At 39.9% G+C, this 22155-nt stretch overlaps 2 protein-coding genes across 9 annotated transcripts in view; one reads left to right on the forward strand and one right to left on the reverse strand.

The window, feature by feature from the left end:
* Positions 1-22155, reverse strand: part of MED12L (mediator complex subunit 12L) — a 322475-nt gene that overhangs the window by 124950 nt on the left and 175370 nt on the right. The window lies entirely within an intron of this gene.
* The window catches only part of P2RY14 (purinergic receptor P2Y14), a 54923-nt gene continuing 51171 nt past the window's right edge, over positions 18404-22155 (forward strand). For all 5 annotated transcript variants that reach the window (XM_032345376.1, XM_032345348.1, XM_032345356.1 and 2 more), the window contains exon 1: positions 18404-18553. The gene's annotated coding sequence lies outside the window, so the exon portion shown is untranslated. The remainder of the gene's footprint in view (positions 18554-22155) is intronic.

A 22155-nucleotide genomic window follows, 5' to 3' on the forward strand; every position in this document is an offset into this window, starting at 1 on the left:
TGGTGTGTAGCCGAGGGGCAGGCTGATGACTAGGGTGTCAGGAGCAGACCGCAGAGGCGGAGCGTGGCAAGGCAATGTCAGTGCACTGCAGCCAACTGCCAGGAAATGCTGCTTTGAAGCCACATCAGAGAGAAGAGAAAATGGAGAGAAAATAACTGTGTAGCTATAAGGTTTAAGATTTGGGCTCATGTATTTCTGATATTACTAGGTACATACTAATTACTAGGCCTTCTGTCATTCCATCTGTGAATATGTACAACCTGTAGCCATCATCCCTTCACTGTATTTACCAATGTCTAAGACCATTAGAAAAGATTTGTGGTGTGGGTAAGAGGTAGGAGGGAGAAGATTCAACTGTATTTTTTGAGCAATGTGTTACAAAGACTGAATTCAATTAACTGATTTTAAAACTTCACGCTATTTCAGAGAGAAAAAAATGTGACTCTAAGGACAAATGTATCTTGGATAAAACACTACATTTGCCATTATTATCTTGTTATGCTGTTAAATCCTCATTAGGCAAGGGTAGAGAACATGGAGGCTTGGTTAATAATCAAATACATGTGGCTTATAGAAAACGGGTGGCTCATTTGGTTAAGCATCTGACTGCTGATCTCAGCTCGGGTCTTGATCTCAGCATTGTGAGTTCAAGTCCCACGTGGGACTCCACACTGGGCATAGTGCTTATATAAAGAAAAGAAAAGGGAAGGGGAGGGGAGGAGGAGGGAAGGGAAAGGAAAGGAAAGGAAAGAAAAGAAAAGAAAAGACTATTAGCAAAATAGTCTTTCCTTTAAGCTATTATCTGCCTTTAATAGTGTTCTCATTAGCTGAAAAATATTACCTTAAGTTGAAGGTAAGAGTGCCTCAGATTAAGTCAAAAAAGGACAAGAGTAATGTTTTAAATCTTAGAAGATTTACTTCTCCTTCAAGATAAATCCTTAAGCCTTCATTCTTCTCAAAGTCATCAGATGCTTGCGTACTAGGTGCCTGATTTGTTCCTCACATTGCTGGGCAAGCATTAAAGAAGAACTGAAGGTATCTTTGCCAATTGGCCAACAAAAAGAGGACAATGTGGTTACCAGAGACAACACACACACATACATAACACAGTGCCATACTTTATTAAACCCTTGTAAACTATCTGCACAATTTCAAAAGTTAAAGTGAACAGATATAAGGGCATGAGAATAACTTAGCCCAACAATGACTACCATCATATCGTACACAACAGAATTTGGGTCCTCCTAAGTTCCTAGTAGGTGAGGAGGGATGGTAGCAAAGTGGTTAAAAGAATGATCAGAGGATCTCTACCAGGATTCCCATCTGCTCATTAAGATTCCAATCCCATAAATTCCAGGGGCACTCTGGTACATGAATTAATACACACCTCATTTGGTCACTTACATTGCCAACCCCCATGGAGTGCCCCAGCTAGGTTAAGATTAACTATGTTTTAAAAAAGAAAAACAAAGATTAACTATGTTTTAGATCAGCTAATGTGAACAGGCACTTTGGAGGGCCAATTCCTTCCTCCATTCTCCCCATAATGCCCAAAATGAGTTACAGCTACACTATATAAAAAGACGGAGCAATGATGTGGCTGAGAAAATATTCTCAGAATAGTATGTCTTATCCTCTCCATCCCCTATTTCTCTCTACTACGTCACAGCTCCCAGTCAAAAATCTCAAACTGATACTACCCACTTCACTGTGTAGCTATAAGCTGTTAAATGCATGGTTATCACAGAACCTGACAAAAAACTAAGAACGTACAATCTTCAATAGCATCAAATGGTTCCACTTAGCACTCTGGGATTAACAAACACTTCCTCACCCCAGACCTCATTTTACCCTCTAATTCATACTTCAATTCTAAAAGGACTTTAAAATATTTTCAATCCTATTTTAATATTTACTATTAGACTGCTGTATAGTTAGTGGGGACATATAATGTGATGGTGGTTTTATTCCCTAAATGATATTAGTACATCAATGGGACATCTTAACACACTGGATTAGGGAAATATATTGGAAAAGGGCATTATCCCAATTTTTTAAAAAGTCATGTTACAAAAACCATCAAAATTATAGTGTTTATATTTTACACAAATCCCCACACTGGAGTCACAAAAACTACTTCTTCAGGACAACCAAGAATGAATCACCTACATTAGTAAGATAAACATCGTTAAGAATAAAACAAAATATTGTACTAGTATCAGAAGGTAATACAAAATACTACATTAATATTGAAGAAAAACAAGAATCTATTTGGCTATTTTTAAAAATCAATAATCTGGGGGTGCATAGTAGCTCAGTTGGTTGAGTGTCTGACTCGAGATTTCAGCTCAGGTCATGATCTCATGGGTGGTGAGACTGAGCCCTATGTTGGGTTCCATGCTCAACGGGGAGTTTTGGGGTTCTCTTTCTCTCTGCCCCTTCCTCAACTGCATGTGCCCTCTCTTCTCTCATTTTCTCTCTCTTGCTCATAATTAAAACTTTTAAAAAATATATTGACAATCTGGAAATTTGAAATGTAAAATTTCTTACATCAACTCTCTGGATTATATTCAGTATTTCACTATCCTACCATACAGCTATAAATAACAAGGTTATTCTTCCTTTTTTTTTTTTTTTTTTTTTTAAAGATTTTATTTATTTATTCGACAGACAGATCACAAGTAGGCAGAGAGGCAGGCAGATGGTAAACATTCAAAAGATTTTTGAAAACAAGTTTTTCTGTTTTTACTAAAACTTAAATTCAAAGAAACTGATCTTGTAGAAAATCTTTTGGTGTGTGTATTACTACTCTTTTTTATTCATTATACCATTTACACCACTCTATTCTCGTTTCCCCAGTATACCAGTATTTTGTTTTTCAACTAAAGCATCAAAGTAACAGTCGCTATGAAAATCCATAAATTTATATTAAATAGCTAACACAAAATTGTGTTTGTGTCTGTGCACACACACATTTGCTAAAAAGAACATAGTCTAAACAGAAAGAACTTTATGTTCACTATGAGGAAATGTGATCTACTAGGAAAAAAATAAATGTGATATATTACAGAAGGAAAAAAAGAAAACAAAGACAAAGTAAGGTTTGGGATCACTTAAAATTTTATAAAACCTGGTTTTCCCCCAGACTAACCACCATTAAGACAACAGCTAACAAATTAATAAATACTTACTAGGGACATACTATGTTTAAAAAAAAAAAATGTGTGCAAGAAGATATTTAAAATAATGTTTCAGGGCATGCAGGTGGCTCACTCTTTAAGTGTCTCCCTTCGACTCAAGTCATGGTCCCAGGGTCCTGGGATCGAGCCCCACGTCAGATTCCCTGCTCAGTGGGAAGCCTGATTCTCCCTCTCTCCCACTCCCTTTGCTTGTGTTTCCTCTTTCACTGTGTCTCTCTCTGTCAAACTAATAAATAAAATCTTTAAAAATAAATAAATAAAATAACATTTTAATTGAAAAGATGTTCCACATCACTCATCATCAGGGAAATGCAAGTCAAAATTGCATGAAATCACCTCACACATGTCAGAATGGTAAAAAAATAAAAAACGAAAGAAACAACAAGTATTGGTAAGGATGTGGAGAAAAAGGAACCCTCTTGCACTGTTGGTGGGAATACAAACTGGTGCAGACACTGTGCGAAACAGTATACAGGTTCCTTAAAAAATTAAAAATAGAACCACCCTATGATCTAGGAATTGCACTACTGAGTATTTACCCGAAGAATGCAAAAGACTAATTCAAAGGGATACATGCACCCCTATGTTTTTTGGCATTGTTTACCATAGCCAAACTATGGGAGCAGTCCAAATGTCCATTAACAGATGGATAAAGAAGATATGGTATATATACAGGATGAAATATTAATCAGGCACTAAATAGAATGAAATCTTGCCATTTGCAAAAAACATGGATTGAGATAGTTTAATGCCAAGTGAAATAAGTCAGAGAAAGACAAACACCATATGATCTCACTCATATATGGAACTAAAGAAACAAAACAAATGAAAAAAGGGGTAAAAAGAAAAAAAACAGGGAGAGACAGAGATATAAACGAAAAAACAGACTTAACTCTAGAGATCAGAGGGCTACCAGAGGGAAGGTGTGGGCAGGGAGTGGGGAGGGTGCAAATTGAGAAGAAAACAGGGAAGGGGGATTAAAGAGTACACTTTATCATGATGAAAAGTAAAATGATATTTCAATATCTGAAGTCAATTCTAAAAGCAAATATTTGTTAGGATAAACATTTTCAAATTTCAAATTTCAGCATAGTACAAGAATTTGGCAGATGCAGGATTACTTAACATACCCCCTAACCCTCTATCACCATCTAGTGGCAAAGTTCATGAAACAGCTGAAGAAAACCAGAGTCCTGTATACCGCATGTACAGGGCTTCCCCTTCCCTACAGCCATCTTCAGTGCTACACACACACACACACACACACACACACACACACACACGGGAAAACAAAAACAAAAACAAAGACAGTCCTGGAGCTGCCTAGAAAAATGTACAATGGAAATGTCTGAAAAGAGTAATTAAGACCTACAAGAATTTATCTTACAGAAGTAAAAAGGACAAAAGCTAAACAGGCCAAAATACATGAGATTTTATGGGAAAACATTACAAATATTATCTATTCTTTCCTAATTTTCATGCAGCAAAATTTTCAATTAAACATAATTTACCTGTGGTTTCAAAAGTACAAAAAATTGTATTAGAGTTCAAGAGGAAAAAAAACAAGACAGTGTTAAAATTTTTAATTTATTAAGAAACCCTGGGTATTAAAATGCCAACTGGTGTTCCAAATGTTAAGTTTCTCTTATAAATCATGATGAGATAAGAATCATATAAAATGACAAAATTGGTATAACAAAGCTGTTAAAGCACATACTTTTTTTTTTTCTCATTTGAAAACTCCAAATATGGGCTTAAATTGGAAATTCCTTTATTTCAAACAGTGTCACAGGCAAACATTCTTAATACAAGTAAAGTGGCCAACTTCTCTTTATAATGTTGGAGAATACCCAGTGGTTACAGTCTGGCCAATATCTGCAGCCTCTCTCAGAAACAAGCCTAACTTGTCTGATCAAATCAGCCTAACTTGTGAGCAAAGGTCCAAAATAGTCACCAGATTTCCCAGAACTTCCAACTCTATGTCTTGGTTTAGATATTATAAACAAGAATTTCCAACAACACTCTGGACTTATCTATATACATATGCAGACAAACACACTACATGTGTAACTAGAGCTAACAGACTTGGCATAATGTGACTCAGCCCCTTAAGCTGTGATGGTATTATTTCAAGATCACATTCACTGCTTAAGATCGTTATCACTAGCCTAAACCAAAATATCTTCAATAACATTGAAAGCACCTGTCAATTACCAACCATACCTCTAAGGGTTTTTCAAAAAGCCTAAACCATATTGTGTGTGTCTTCACATTTTTACATGTTGTTTTACGCAGCCAGAGAAATACCACCATTAAACACAATGGAAGAATGAATAAATATAAGAAAATGTGTATCAGGCTGAACATTTACATTATATAAATTTGAAATATCTAGATCAGAACTTCTAAACCTCATCAAACCTAATGTATTCCTTTTGCAAATACAACTCAACATATTTTTAGTACACAGATATAGAAGCCATAGATAATATGATCTATGTACACATACAATTGCAAACACACTCACACACACACACACACACACACACACACACAGACCTCACACTGCATGGTAGCGTGGGACCATAAAAATAACTGTGCAAAACTGAAACTGTCCAAAGCAATTTTAACAATCAACAGAAAAATTATGATTGATTTATAATATTTTTAAAAACATGTCAAAACATTAAAAATGTTCTTATTGATGGTTTTAAATATATAGGAAATGATAATACTAGTAAATTTAAAACATTGAAAATATTGAGAATTAAAGTATTTTATTTCATTGTTAAAAAAAAAAAACTTTAAGGGTAGTACTTGCCCTCTCACTATGTGATTTACAATACAGAGTAACCATCTTTTCCTATGCCTTGTAGAACTGTGACCTTCCTTTCTAAGTATGAGTAGCTTGCAACATTTTATCCTTTGAGCTTTTGAAATTATTAATTATAGGTATTCCTGCTTTTTTGAAAGTTTCCATTATAGCACTTCACTTTTATGAAAGACATCCATTAGTATCTATTCTTGCTTACCAAGGGAAATCCAAAGAGGATTTTCACTTTTAGGATAAAAAAGGTATATAGCAAAAAGAGCATTCAGAGTTCATTTTGCTTCAAGCCATTACAGAGGCAGCAAACCCCGAGCAGTGAGAATGGTCCCACCAAGCTCTTTCCCCCAGGAACTACACTCAGTGTCACGCCATGCTGGTTCCGAACAATGTCTGTGAGCATCTGTGCTTTATCTCAACTGATTTTGTGCACCCCTCAGCAAAATGTATCCTGAAGTATAAGAAAAGCCTCAAGAGACACCATTTTTTGAGTCTGGAAACACTCAAAAATTTTTCCATATACATTAATGGTAACTGCTTCTTCACTTTACATCATTTCAACATCTAAAAGGAACACTCTGGTGGGGGAAAGCCGTACTTCGGAGAGTTAGTTCCTTTCTGTGAAGTTTCTTGCCAGCCTCACTTGCTCTGGGACATCTCTTCATTTTTATCACCAACACTTTTTCTTTGATGTCAATAAGATCACCTGCACTAAGTTGCTCTAGCTGCATCCGAGAGGTTCCAAATTCCCAGTCAGCGATGGCATTTGGAACTATTCACATTTGATTTGATTTCATGTCCAGCTTTTCATTTCTTTGCTGCTCTTTCATCCGTGTTGGTCAATGCTCACTGGTGATTACCCAATTTTGTAGAATGTCATGAGGTTTATCTCAAACAAACAAGGAGGCAACAACACAACAGCACACTTTGCTGCCTGGGCATGAACCGAGTAAGACACATGCAATTACCAGTCAATGACAGGATTTCAAAGAAATGACATGACTGGCCACTGACTGGGAATGCATGTGTACTACTTATAGGAGAAACAGCGGATTGTAGAGCTAGCAGCCAAGTTTATAGCTCATGAAAGCACTCACGTTAATATACTTCTGTAATTGAAATTTGAAGAATGTGGCTGGGAAACTGGCATTAATTAAGTCGTGATAATTCAAATAAGTATATGTCAGAACTATCAAACCAAGGACTGCCTGCTCGTGTGTATATGTACGTGTGACGATAATCATAACCCTAAGGAAAAATAGAAAAAAAATAATAAAATCATGTGTAATTTAATATCAAATATTAATCCATTCAACACAGACGCTTGCTTGCATCTGTCTATATAATTATGTGAATTCAATAGCTATAAATGTTACTTGCAACCAAATGCCACCTACATTATTACCACTGGTGATGTGGCTTCTAAAATCATATATAATTTTTGAGCAGATTCCAAAAAAAACAGAGTATTTATGTTCTTGGGTAAGTGGGCAGTATATATTAAAGCAAAGATACTTTATATGAAAAACACATAAATTAAGGGCTCAGATCTTTTATAAGGTTTTATGAGGTTTCTCACTCATGGGGAAGTTTAATGGGCTATTCCACCAAGAAGCATGGAGCAACTCTTCGCTGTACAAAAGACTGCTTTATACTTTGTAAGATACCAAGCATTTACGGCCCTTCCACCAAATACTGAGACAAAAACAACTCCAAATTTGACAAAGTAGCCCCCTCTGTAATACTGTCTACACTGAGAACCCTGATCCATCATCCCTGAAATGGGATGGATCCATCCACCCCTGAAGCATCAGTGGACAGAAACAAGAATATGTCTAAGGTTTCATCAGTGTAAAAACCCAGGCCTCTAGATACCACTAAGGCCTAAGTAAATTTGGAAGGGATACAGTATTAGTCATAAATCAATAAATAATAAGACAATCTTTTTTATTCTCATTTCTTCATCATCAAAAAACAGTAAAAAGATTGATTCTTATGAAGTCTGCATGCAAGCTTCATGAAGGGCCTGCTTCGATGTTGAATGTATTCTCTGCAAATACTATGAAAGACAGTTATAAATACCACTGAGAGCCCAAAAACAACAGGTTAAAAATAGAGCAAGAAAGGGCATCTGGGTGGCTCAGTGAGTTACCTATCAAACTCTTGATTTCAGCTAAGGTCATGATCTCAGGGTTGTGAGATCGAGCCCCACGGGACTCCACTCTGGGTGCGGAGTCTGCTTATAAGATTCTCTCTCTTTCTGCCTTTCCTTCTGCCTCTACCTCCCCTCCTCCTCTCTTAAAAAAAAAAAAAATTGATAAAATAAAGCCTGATGATTCATAGACCTGTACCCCTGGGGCAAATAATACATTATATGTTAATAAAATATTTAAAAATAGATAAAATAATAATGATCAAAGCTTATAGAGTATTTCCCCAGTCACTGTCCCAAGTACCTGACATAAAATGTCTAGTCCCCACAACAAGAAGTAAATATTATCTCCATTTTACAGGTGACAAAACTGAGGCATACCACCTAAAGGAATATATGGCTGGGAAGTGAAGGGATGGTAGCTGGTTAGGAAGCCAGGGAATCCAAGCTGCTACCTAGACTGCATCCCTTTCTCTCCCCACCTCAAGAAGGCTCCTTACCCCTTGAACCGGTTAACAGTACCATCATGCACCCAGCACCTGAACTGTAAAAATGTGAGTCATCTCATGCACCCCTCCTTCCCTACACCCAATTCTGCCCATCTACCCTCAGATATGGACGGTCAAGGCCTCTGTCCCACCTGGCCCTGCGCTCAGCTTAGCTCAGACCCAGAGGGAGGCCCTGTGGTATTGGAGACAAGCAAGGATTTGGGAATCAGGACCTAGATCTCAACTGTGTGCCACGCTGAGGAAAGAAAATAAACAAACTGCAGGACTTTAAACTAAAGGCCCTACTGCTAGAGTTTCCTGCTCCTTCCCAGCCTCTTGCATACCATTTTCTAGTACTTTTAACACAGATTAATTATTAATGCAATAAAAATAGCAAACATTTATTGGGTACTCCCAATGCACTAGGCACTGTTCTTAGTAGCTGACCTGGAATCCACCCATTTCATCCTCTAGACAAATCTTTGAGGACGCACCTGCACTACCCCCTTGTTAGAAAGGAAGAGGGTCAGTAATGTTCCCAAGGTCAGAGAGTTCACCAAGGCTCTTTCTGGGGTCTAGACTCTCCCAGTGTGACTCCAGAAGCTCAGGATTTAACTATGGCTTGATAATGAAATGAAATACTTCAAGCTATTACTGATACTACTGAAAGCCTTGCTCATTATTATGCTACCAAATGCAATTAACAGAAATAAACTACATCAACGCTGCAAATAAGGCTGCGCTTTACATTGAAAAGTTCTCTCAACCAAAGACTCAATAATTTCTCTAATAAGCATGAACGATAATACCCACTATTAAGAGAACATTAAGGGAAGCCACCAACTATGCATATCTGATCATTTCATTCTCTTAGAGTTAAGATGAGCATATCACTCATGTCAAGACCGGGAAACTTTTGAGGGTGAAAGTATCACTGATGCGGCACAGCAGTGTGGGCAAACCAGGATATATGGCCCCCACGCTCATGACACAGAGGAAAACTGGTGTCTGTATCAGGATTGTGCTAGTAGTTGAACAAGCAGCTGAGGACAAGGAGAAAGAACTCGAGGAATCCAGCCATCTCATCTATGAGAAGCCCCACTGGGAAGCTCCTTCCACCCAGTTTACTAACACAAACTGAACCCCTGGATGCTGAATTCACAACTATTCAACAAAAAAATCCTTTAATGGATACTTCCTGGGAGTTTGGGTGGTGGTTTCTAGGTCAGTACTCTTGGCTAACAGTTTTGTGTAATACCACAAGAAAGAACCCAGCCCATTTTGCTTCCTGAAGGAACACATTATCTAATTCCAGTCTAAATTCTCTCTATCCTCCACAGCAAAACCACCATGGAGCTTTCCCAGCACTGTCAGCTACTAAGAACAAAATTTATGATTGGTAGGCTTTCGACAGATTGTAGAGATGGAAGAGGCCTTCACCCTTCTGAGGCACAGGCCTCCATGGAGACAATAAACAAACAGGCGGGGCAGGAGGCAGAACCATAAGAGGGCCCAGATGTGGGCTATCTTCCACAGCAGGACTAGATAAACTCCACCTGCAGGAAGTCTGGGACACTCCAGCAAAAGCACTGAAGCCCCACCCTGTTCAAACAGAAAATACGTGCCCAGTTAGCCTTCCAGTCACGATTAAGTTAAACCAGCGTAACCACATGTCCTCATTCAACCGGCCTCATGATCCTTGAGGATGATAAGGCAGCAGCAAGAACGAAACAGAAATTTGCCCTCACTGATTCTTTCTCCTGATTATGCCAACTGCTTCATACAAAACAGCCTAAGAATCACCGCTGTGCTCAAATTATTAACTAAGGAGAGATCCAACTCTCTACAGCATTAATTGCCTAAAACCACAAAGAATTTCTCAGTCTGGCTGCCAAAGAAATTAAATCGCCAGGGATAGCCACACAGCCTTCACCCAGTCCCAAGGCCCAAACCAGTGTGCTTAGCGAACATCAGCATGCGGGACAGAGAAGACTGACGCCACACAATTTCTGGCGCGGCCTGCTCTGGAGGAAAAATGGAAAAAAGAAACTGCACATGTGATCACCGGGAATACTTCCTCTGACTTCAGTTAACCTCAGCCAAATTCTCTGAAGATTGCCCACAAAACCTTCCCCTAAACTGGCTAGGACGAGCACCTCCCACACCCACCTCAGCCTGAACAAGTGGCATCTGTTTACTAGAACTCTGGGAAAGTTTATCTAGTAGAAATGAAGTAATTCTCTACATTCGCAAGCCTCATTCCTGCTCCGTGATTCCACTCTCAGTGATTTCTCAAGGCTCATTTTTCTAACTTGTTCTAACAATTTCCTAAAGAGCTGAGCAGTGAGAACCCTAAATCAAATACACAGTCTTATAAATCCTCTCAATTATCTGACCTGGGATGAATAAATAAGCAGATCAGGGGTTCAGAAACCTATTAAAAAAAAGAGCTCAAAAATGTATAAATACAAGTAATGACATAATGCCTCTGGAATAATATCATTTAAAAATGTTCACAGCCCTTGTTTATAGATTAATTATATCATCTCACTTATTTTTACCTACAGGATCAGAGCCTCCTATAGGGATATTCTCTGCCTCCCCATGTTTTAGTAACATAAATTCACTCAACACACACTTGTGAGTGCCTAATACAGTAGTGGGGACTGGGAATACCAAAACAAGCCAACAAAGACAGCCACCACTGCCCATTCTAGCCTGACGGGCTATAAAAACACAGACCACATGGGATGAATACTACCACTACCGAGGCATCAGGAACATTTCCGGAGACAGTGACAGTTGGGGCAAGTCTCAAGAGCAGACAGAAGTAGTATGATGATTATGAGAAATGGTGCTCTGCAGAGATGCAGAGATCTAAAAGAAAATGCCCTCTTCTACTTCCCCATTACCTTTCCAAGAAACTATACAGAGAAGAGGAAATATACGCACTGAAGTTTTTGTTTTTGTAACAGTTAAAGTTCTCAATTTTAATTCTTTGTTAATAACATCAACTGAAATTCATTCCTTTTGATTCTTAAGGTTAAACATAGTCTAACACTAGCAACACAGAAAATCTGTTTGAGCACTTCAACTAATTGGGATAAGGTATTCAACACATGACTCAACATAAGTGCCTACCCCAAAGTGTGGTTTTGTACAGTGTCTACAAAATATGTAAATATTGTGTATATCAATATACCTTATAAACTGTCACTTCTGTCATCCTACCAGAAGGTGGACATATTATACCAAAAGTTTGTCTTCATTATAATTCACAAAGATAAATACACAAGTACCAAAAATTCCTGTACCTATCACTCATTTTGAGAGGTTTAAAAAAAAAAAAAAACAAAATATTGTTTTAAAATAACACTAAGTATGTTTTAATGGCCTAATTCCTATCACTGTGCTACTCTCAATCGATGCATGGACCTTGGCAGGACTTAATACTTCACACAGAGAAACCCAAAAAAGGCATGTCTGTACTCAGGTTTCCTGACAGACTGTACTTTTTAAAACAATCATCAATTATTTTACTACAAAAGATTCACGGCATCTTCAATTAGGAACTCTTCAGCAGGACAGTTAGGATCCTCCACATTATGCTTAACCCCACCCTTGCTGACATTCCGTCCACAGTATCCTCCCCTGCACTGTTTTGTGGCTTTTTTTTTTAATCCCAGATTGAATTTCACTCCATTCTGTAAACAAAAGAGCCATATAGTAAGAACCAAACACCATCTCCTTCACAGATTCTTTTAGAGAGCCACTTCCAAACTCACTTCCTATAAATATCTCTGTAAATTCATTCATATTGAGCCTTGTACTAAAAATCTTCTTTTATTCTCATCTCCACATATTCCTCGATGTCCAGTAGACACCTGCATGGACTCACACACCCCAAACCCACACACAATCATGAATCACTTGCCAGCAAAATCTTTAACTTTTTTTTTTTTTTAATGATATGACCCAGTAAATAGCTGCTATGGTTAAAATGAACTCACTGAAAATGTTCATTATGATCTAAAGGCCCATCCAGAAGGAATAATTAAATAAATTATGGACTACTACAGAGCTATGAAAAAAGAATAAGAAATTTCTATACCAGGCTACCAAGACAGCAAGTCAAGAAAAAGCAAAGTACACAGTTTGTCTTACCATCCAATGACACAAATGAGGAAAATCTGGGATAAAGCAATAGCAATGAAGTCTTTTTCATACTTGCTTAAAAGATTTTGGGGTAAGGAACAAAATAGGACAATTATAGAACCAAGAAGTAAGAAAGTCAGCTTTTAAGGGCAGTTGACGACAGGCTGGATAGAAACCGACTGGAAACAATAACAGACATATCTGGGGATTACGTGTGTTAAGCCCACTCTATTTGTAGTACGAATACACAAGGGATGTTTATATATAACCAGTCTCTCAGCAGTGACCGGTCAGATTCCAGCCTGGAAGCAGTGCTGAAGAAAGGAAATGTATGTGCGTCTGTGAGCATGTGGAGTGGGTGGAGGTGGCCCTCGACTTCTGGGTATTTGAAGGTTCTGAGAAAAAGATCAATCAGGATGAAGTCCTATAGTACTTTAATCTTAGGGTTCCACAAAAGGAAATGGGAAGGGGTTGCAGAAACAGAATTATGTAACATAAGTCAAAACAGCACAGAAGAAAACACTATTTTATCTTTTCTTGTTTTATTAAAGATTTGAGACAGTACGTGGACACACACACACACATACACACACACACAGAAGCGGTGGGGGAAGGGGCAGAGGAAGAGAGAGAATCTCAAGCAGGCTCCATGCTGAGTTCTATCATGCCAAGCCCCTGTCCTGGGGCTTGAGCCCATGATCCTGAGATCACGACCTCAGCCGAAACCAAAAGGTGGATGCTCAGCTGAAGGAGCCACCCAAGCATCCTTCATTTCTCTTTTTGATAGTGAGTGCTGAAAGCAGGGAACATGACCTCTACCTATTTATTATATATTATTATTAATATGGTTATTTTACTTTAATTTTATATTGAGTCTGGTATCCAATGTTGAGTAAAGCTTATTATGTGTGTTGCTAAACATAACAAAACATTTAATGTTAAAATACGTGAAGATCTGATCAATAGTCTGTCAGGATAAAATGCTTTTGCAAACATTAATAAGACATTTATTTCCAACTGCAAGAGAAAAATGTGTACAAGGTAATCTTCACATTGAAAAAGAAAAAAAAGGATAATCTTCATATTTAAACATATCCACAAAATGCCCAGCATAGACCTCAAAGAAATACAAAATGGTGGCAGGGACAATTTGCAATCCTGCATTGAATGATCTGAGTCATCCACAAATAAGCTCCCTCCACACACTAGGACAGCTAAGGCCAATTTTTCAAAATGTGGGTGACACAGTGAGGGGCACAAAAAAGGGAAAATTCCGCTCCTAAGACTTCGCTGCTAAGAAGAGCGAGTAATGGCGGACAGTGTAAGAACAGATTTGCATCCAGTGGGGGAAAAAACTGATGAGAGAATTGATCTAAAATATAAAACTCAAGAGAAGTCAAACATCATTGTTTTTGTTGCATAAGCCCCTTTCAATCCTCTTCCTTCCTCTTTGGGTTTCACCTAATCTTTGGCTGCTCTAGTCTTACTCACTAGGTGTCTGAATTCTCTTTGTCACTACCATCACCCTACTGGTACTCTGATCCTTATTAAAATTCTGCTCTCAGGCCACAGGTCTGCATGGCTCTCTAAAACTAGAGCAGCTACTGAGGAGGCATCCCGGCAGTTGGAATGAGCTGAACAGACAAAACAGGCTGGGAGGTAAGGCATCTGCCCAGAAGAGGAAATGTTCCTCCAAATGTTATAAAATTGCAGCTCCTAAACAGAAAGGCAGGGAGGCACACACATGGCCATGTTTCAGAATTATGTGAACACATCTGGAAATACAGATTCCTGGGACACCTGGGTGGCTCAGTTGGTTAAGTGTCTGACTGTTGGTTTCAACTCAGATCATGATCTCAAGGTCACTAGATGGAACACCGCATAGTGTTATGCTCCCCAATGAGTGGGGAGTCTGCTTGAGATTCTGTCTCCCTCTAAGCACACCTTACCCCACCCCCATTTAAAAAAAAAAAAAGAAAGAAAAAAAGATTTCTGAGCCCAAAACACAAGGATTCAGATTTGGTTCCTCTGAAGCAGGGTCTTGGAATTTGCATTTTTAAAGCTCCCCAGGTGATGTTGATGGCCAGTCAGATATATAAACAAGGACTTCAAAAGAGTCAGAACTGCTCAGAGTTCCTAGGGAAGCAGAGGGTAGAGAGGCCCATCCAGAGGCCTGGGGGGGGGGGGGGGAGGAGAGGCAGCAGCTCTGCATGTCTCCTTTCAAAGTCTCTCCCAAGCAGGGAAAGAAGAAATCACAAGACCTGGCCTAACCACTCTCTCAGTAAGGTCCTATGGCCAAAAACCCTATGAAGGCAGATAATCTTGAGACATGCAATGTTAAGAACACAAGATGAGGGGCACCTGGGTGGCTCAGTTGGTTAAGCAACTGCCCTCGGCTCAGGTCAGGATCCTGGAGTCCCTGGATTGAGTCCGGCATCGGGCTCCCTGCTCGACAGGGAGTCTGCTTCTCCTGCTGACCTTTCTCCACTCATGGTCTCTCTCTCATTCTCTCCCTCTCAAATAAATAAAATCTTAAAAAAAAAAAAAAAAACTTTAAAAGAATGCAAGATGAACACATAATTTACTAAGTTCTTCTTGGAGACTTACATGTTCATCTTCCAGCAATTCCAAGGCAAGTACAGCCTTCACTACTGCCTCTACGACTTGGCCTGGCCCCTGCCGTCCTTACCACATGCACCACTTCATCTGGCTGCCATCACTGTCTGTACACTCCTCATCTCACACTAAAATTCTGGTACATACCATCAGCAATTTCTGATGAGAAAATATACTTTTCCTGGGTTCCCAGCACATAATGTCCCAGTATACCCGACTCTCAGATGCTTCATGGATTAACGAATTTGTGCTCAGTGTTCATCTGGTTCTAGGAAACACCTAGAGTACTGAAGAAGGAATCCTAAACTCGGGCTCTGAAGTCCAGTCCTGCCACCTCCTGGCTTGGACAACTTAAGTTTTTGGAGGCTATATTTTCTCATCTGTGAAAAGGCATAGTTAACCCTCAAAATGTTCCCTTGTAAATTGGCTGTAGAAGAATCTAAAAAGAAAGTGCTCCTTAGTTGAGCAAGTGTATCTGGGTTCCAATCCAATCCTTGACAATGAGTATTCATGGAGTCTCCAGCTTGTCACCTTTGCCCTGTCACCTGCCCCTATAATTACAAACAGATGGCCCAGACTGGCTTACCACGAGCCAAATACAGTGCGGTCAGGTTTTGTTTGTGCCCACCAGACACTGGGCTCACATTGATCTGGCCAAGTCTTTGATTTAGGAAGGGAGTGCAAAGTCAGGAGAGACGTGGAATTGCGGGCAGGAGCACTGCTCCGAGAGCTGCTCCATCAGCTTCCAAACCCCAGCTCTAAGAAGTCTGGACCTAACTCACTCTGTGCCTCAGTTTCCTCCTCTATTAAGAAAAAAGGTGAGGGGGATGTCTGGGTGGCTCGGTTGTTAAGTGATTGCCTTCAGCTCAGGCCATGATCGCAGAGTCCTGGGTTGAGTCCCACATTGGGCTCCTTGCTCAACAGGGAGCCTGCTTCTCCCTCTGCCTGTGCTCTTTCTCTGACTAATAAACAAAATCTGAAGGAAGGAAGGGAGAGAGAGAGGGAGGAACGGAAGGAGGAGGTGAGGGGGACAGTAGCTCACGGAGTTGTGAGAACTCAGGGACTTTAAACACATAAGGTGTTCAGAACAGTGCACACAATCAACACGGAAGTTTCTGATGATACTGGCTCATCCACTGGACCCTGACAAGCTCTGACCAAGTGGCAGCTGACCCTCTGGGTGGGCCATGAGCTCTCTACTTTACAATTCCTTAATATCTGGGGGTCTCAGACAGGATCTATGTCACTTATCTAGACTACCAGCCATCACATGACCACTTATATTGTACGATCTCTTTGGCCTTGGACTTAGCAAGAACTGGTACCAGGAAGAAATCAATAAGCTCCAGTGAATTTAAACTTCCTCCCAGTCATACTCAGTATCAGGTACGTGAGCACTCCATGGTGAATGCAAAAAGCTTGAAAAAGCTTGAAAGCACAAGGACAATTAATGGGTGCTTCTGAGACCATGAGGACATTTATACCTCCAGGTATAAATCAGAAGTCCTGAGAGCTGCAGCTAGGAGATTGTGAATGCCGAATCATCCATTAAATCAGCAGGTTTCCATCTGAAGGACACTGTACTGTGCCTGGTAATAACCAGCCTCTGAAGGCTAGTCCTTACCTACCTGTATTTCCCCACGATAGCCCACTTCAGCTGAAACCAACAAGCCTCGAGACTGTGCACACACAGGTGTTCAAAGCCCCAGCAGTCTGGACAACAGCAAGAACCCCATGGGCCCCCAGGGGACCAGAAGAATCAATTCCTCACACAGACCAAAGCTGGAAACCTAAAACCATCCGTGGGTCCCTTGGGGCCTCTGCTCAGAGTATTAAGGATCAATAGTGACTATTTGTGAGTGGGGCACAAAATAAGAAAATATGCTTCATGAGGAAAGAGACTTGGGTCTGAGAGGGTCACAGCTCCATTTCCAGAATCTGGAACACCACCTACCACATAGTAGGTACACACAAAGTATCTACAACAGGACCCGGTTTATCATAAGCACATAAATAAGTAAGAACAATTATTGTCTAACTGTTCATGTATATGTAATCCAGATTTTGTGAGTTAAACCATGAACCCGTGATGTGGCAATGGAACAACCCAAGTGAACACACCTGAACTGTAGCAGTCTTCTATAGAGCTCTAGGGCGCATGGTTTTCTTTCTTTATTAATCTGGTTCTAAGTCACACACTTTGTGATGTGGCCTTTGTAGCCCAATTCTGAGGCTTCCAAATCTAAATGCGCAATCTTACTCCCTAGGAGAGATACTGGAACACTCTTCAGGACATGACAAACTAGACGATATAACTTCGACTAAAAACTGGAAGCAGCGCCTGACTTTTGCTTTCAAAACAGTAACATAATAAGCAGCACACACTAAGCAAAAGGTGAACAAATGACTCCCGATCTGTCAGTAATGCTCAAACATGGAAAAACTAATGTGGGAAAAAAATGGCCAATAGCAGCACCTCTTATCTAAGAGATGTGGCCACTGATGTCGAAATGCTTATTTACTCAAATGTTAATTCTGCATTTCCAGGCAGCCCCAATACCCACTTGTTTGTGAACAGTGCATACCACTGGGTGGCTGCTGACTGCTTCCTCCTGGAAGGGGCTTTCAGACAGAACCACTTCTTACCTGCCTCACTTGCCCATTGTCCATTCTCCACCTTGTACTATATCACAAGTTGACGTGTAGTTTACAAGTTTACAAAGAAAACTACTTTAGATTGTCGTCTGACTATTCATTTGCCAAATGATGTGGGGACGTTGAAAAAAGTAGGAGAAAATTTCAAGGTGGTGGAGGAGGTGGGGGGAAGCCGAGGATTTTTGGACCACTGAAGGCAAAGAAGTAGCTAGCACAGAAGCCAGCCTGACGCCCACAGAGATCCAAACATCTCTCTGTTTCCATTTCCCAGGCTTGAGTAAGTTCTGACAGATCAACTGAGCAGTGAGAGCAGACCGATTATTCTGTGGTTTCTGTCAAGTTCCTGATTTTCATCTGTTCTAGAAGACGAGCAGGAACTTGAGCAGTCTTAATCTGGAGGGTACATGGACACATTCTCAAATGAACGCTGTTTAACCCACAGACGCAAGGCGACGGGCAGGTAAGGAGACAGCTTTGTTGTGAGAGCATGTGAGTATGTGTGAATGGCGTAGGAGAGCAGAAAGGATCTGTGAGCTGGGCAGCAACAGTGCCCGGCAACAATGGATCACCCCCATTCCCAGTAAGTCACTTTTTGTTTGAGAATGATAATTGGTTGCTATGGGATTCTATTTGCTCACACTGAGTCCAGGATCCAAATCTGAAATTTTATCATTGATGACTAATTAAGATTTCCAGTTGTGACTGTTACAATATATCTGTGAAGAAGAGATGTCAAAGAAAATGACAAAAAGGTGTTTATCTGGTACAAAAGTAAAAGCTTCTACATGTGTATCGAAATTGCCCCCCAAAAACTGTAAAATCAATTATTACAATACTTAAAAGTTAGTGTGAATGCTTTTGTTTACAATTGCATATATGACTGGATATATAGTTATTACCTGTGTGTGTGTGTGTGTAATTATAAACTGCAAAAACATCTCTCTTATGCATAGCAAAAATTTGAGTTAATGTGCTACTTATTAGGGTCTATGACTAATCAGCCAAATTATTTCAAATACTCTAAATATTATGAATTTCAAGTTACACACAAGAGAATTAACACAGATCTACAGTGTGAGCATAGTCAACCAACCTCACGCAATCCATCTAGTCCAGAAACATATTTTTAAGAAAGCACACCTAATGCTATGGAGAAATGAATCAAAACAGTCACACTAAGTGGGGGTGGGGGAGAGACACCTGTAGGGCACAGCCAGCTAAGCACCCAACTCTTGATTTCAGCTCTATTCATGATCTCAGGATCTTAAGATCGAGCCCGGAATTGGACTCCATGGAGCCTGTTTAAGATTCTCTCTTCTCCTCTCCCTCTGCCCCTCCCCACTTCTTAAAAACAAAAAAACAAAATTTCACACTGGTAAAAAAATAAACTCCCCACACACATGTTGTAGTTTACATGTTCACCTTATTAAAACAGACTTGAAACAAAGTTTTTAGCATTAAAAAAAAAGAAACCACTGATAAGTTTTTAAAAATACATAATGTACTCATCAAATACCAAAATAATAGATTTTTATAATTTTTGAACATAAAAATTTTATACTTCCATAAAATCTGCATAAATACACATATAATAGTATGCACACACATCCACAACTGGTAACAGACACAAAAACTCCAAGTTAGCATGTCCATTATAGTGCAGTAAGGAAGAAATGAGGGGACACAAGATAGTCCAAGCATGAAAACCCAGTAACGGGAAGTAGATAGGGTGTGGGGAAAGAATTAGTGCTCGCTGAAATGTTATACTGTCCCTCTGCCACTTGAGGAAGCAGGTAGAGAGGATGTAACTATCCTGACCAAGGCCACCCAGCTGATCTCACCATGAGCCTGAGCCCTCTGAGCACATGGAAGGAGCCTGTACTCTATTCATGGAGCTCCTGAGGCCACGGGGTTTCAATCAATCCAGCCTTACCACACCACACCTGTTCCCTCCCTTTCCACCCTCCTCCACCAAATCACCCATCAGCAGGTCCTAAAATCCTCTTCAACTACTTTCATCTTCAATCATGTATTTGTAGGGTAGTATCTATAATATTCTGGCTGTAAAAATGCTCCATCCAGTATCAGACACATATATTAGGGGGCAAGTTATGCTTGAAACATAAATTACAATTATGCCTGACATCTTTAAACAATACAACTTGGGAAGAGGCAGCAATAGAAAAAGAAAGTCTCTCAAAGTCAGGAGAACTGGAGGGGGAGGGGAGGGAGAGGTGGACCAATTTAAAATAGTTAATGCATACACTAGGCAGCAAGGGACTTAGTAACTACCCTCTAAGAGGTCAGGCCACCAAGCTCCCTGAGTCCCAGTCCCTGACGTAATATTCCCAGCTGATGCTGCATCTCTGGAGGTCCCCACTTTGAGAATTACGCATCTGTAGCTGAACCCCACATTCACACTCACCTTACTAATAACACTGAGTACAATCTAGGCCAGTTAATGACGGGGCAAAATAAAGAATAAATGCTTAACAAGCAAAACCACCGTATTATCCCCACACAGTTAGGCATGACATTATTCTTGACTAGAGAAATTTTAAAAAGGAAGGGAGGGAGGGAGGGAGGGAGGGAGCGGGGTCAAGGTATTTCCCATTAAATCAAAGATGCTTTCTAGAGTCAGTGCTGGACAAAGGAATACTGTTGCCTCTAGAGTGAATTTAGGTGTTGAGGCTTCCTAAGCCTCCATCTCTATGGAAGTCTAGAAGTCACCTTTATCTCATTTGGTTTCAGCATTGCTTGAAAGTTAGGCTGGTATCAAGCGAGCTTTCTCAACGTCCCAGCATGAAGGGTCTCTGGAATACCAAGAGCACACCAGGCCAGAGAGGAGAGGTTGAAGCCACAAAAGCTTACTCTGCCATCCTCCTTACGGGTACCCTCACTTGCAGAAGGCTCTCTAATAAAGGACTATTGGACAATAAGGAAAGTCTCTTTCAAATGAAAATTACATCACTGGCATAAGAGTGCCAAGCCTTTTTAGGTAGAGCAGTGGTTCATAAAGTGTAGTCCCCCCAGACAAGATTCATCAACATCACCAGTGAACTTGTTAAACATGCAAATCTTTGACCCCAGAACTACTGAAGTATGAAACTTTGGGAGTGGAGCTTGGCAGTCTGTGTTTTAATAAGTCCTCTAGGTGATTTGCTGCACATTCAACTTTGAATTCCACTGGGTAAATGACACGTACACCCTGGGACAGGGTCAGGCATAACTATAAATAATACCCCTAACTTCAGAATATTCCTACTTCAGAAATATTCCTACTTCAGAAATGTCTTGCTTTGGACAGTAAGTTACACAGTCATTGTTACATTTAAGATTAAATACTACAAAGAGGATTCATTGGCCGGGCTCTATTTACTACTTGAGATTTCAGATTAGCTTTATTCTGTTGCTACATTCTAGTACTAAATTCACAAGAGTCCCTGAACGCTGAAAAATGCATTGCCTCATGAAAGCCAAGAGGACATGGCCAGAGAAATCAATTTTAGTAGAAGTATACTATCTTTACAAAAAAAATCACCCAAAACATTACATAAAAAGTCAAGCCTCCTGAGTACAGGATCAAGTCTCCTCCATCATATCTTTAAAAACCTTTTAGCTAAATACTCTGGCTCCTCTGCAGTCACTTTTCTTCCCCTAACTAGCACCATCGAAAACGACAAGCCTAGTAGGTTATTTACTAGCCTTATCTTTATAGTAATAATTCAGCTACCTTAATTCCCAGAAAAACCAAGTTTGCCACAAAGCTTCCCACTCCACTGTCCTTTTAAAGGCAAAGTAAAATGGTCATATGCTTTTGGATCTGATCAATTTTGATTCCTTTGAAATCCTTTGCCTTCACACAGCCTAACTTATATAGCTGGGTTTTTTTGTTCAACTCAGAAGTCTTCCATCTGCTGTTTCTGTAAAGCACTGAGGGCCGTGTTCTCACCCTTCATCTCTCAGATGAGAAAATAATCACAGAGGGATGATGGCTTCTACCGGATTACATACATCTGTCATTAAAGTCAAACTCTCAAAGAGAAAAAGATCAGCTATTTG

The sequence above is a fragment of the Mustela erminea genome, chromosome 1 (genome assembly GCF_009829155.1).
Source record: "Mustela erminea isolate mMusErm1 chromosome 1, mMusErm1.Pri, whole genome shotgun sequence".
Lineage (NCBI taxonomy): Eukaryota > Metazoa > Chordata > Mammalia > Carnivora > Mustelidae > Mustela > Mustela erminea.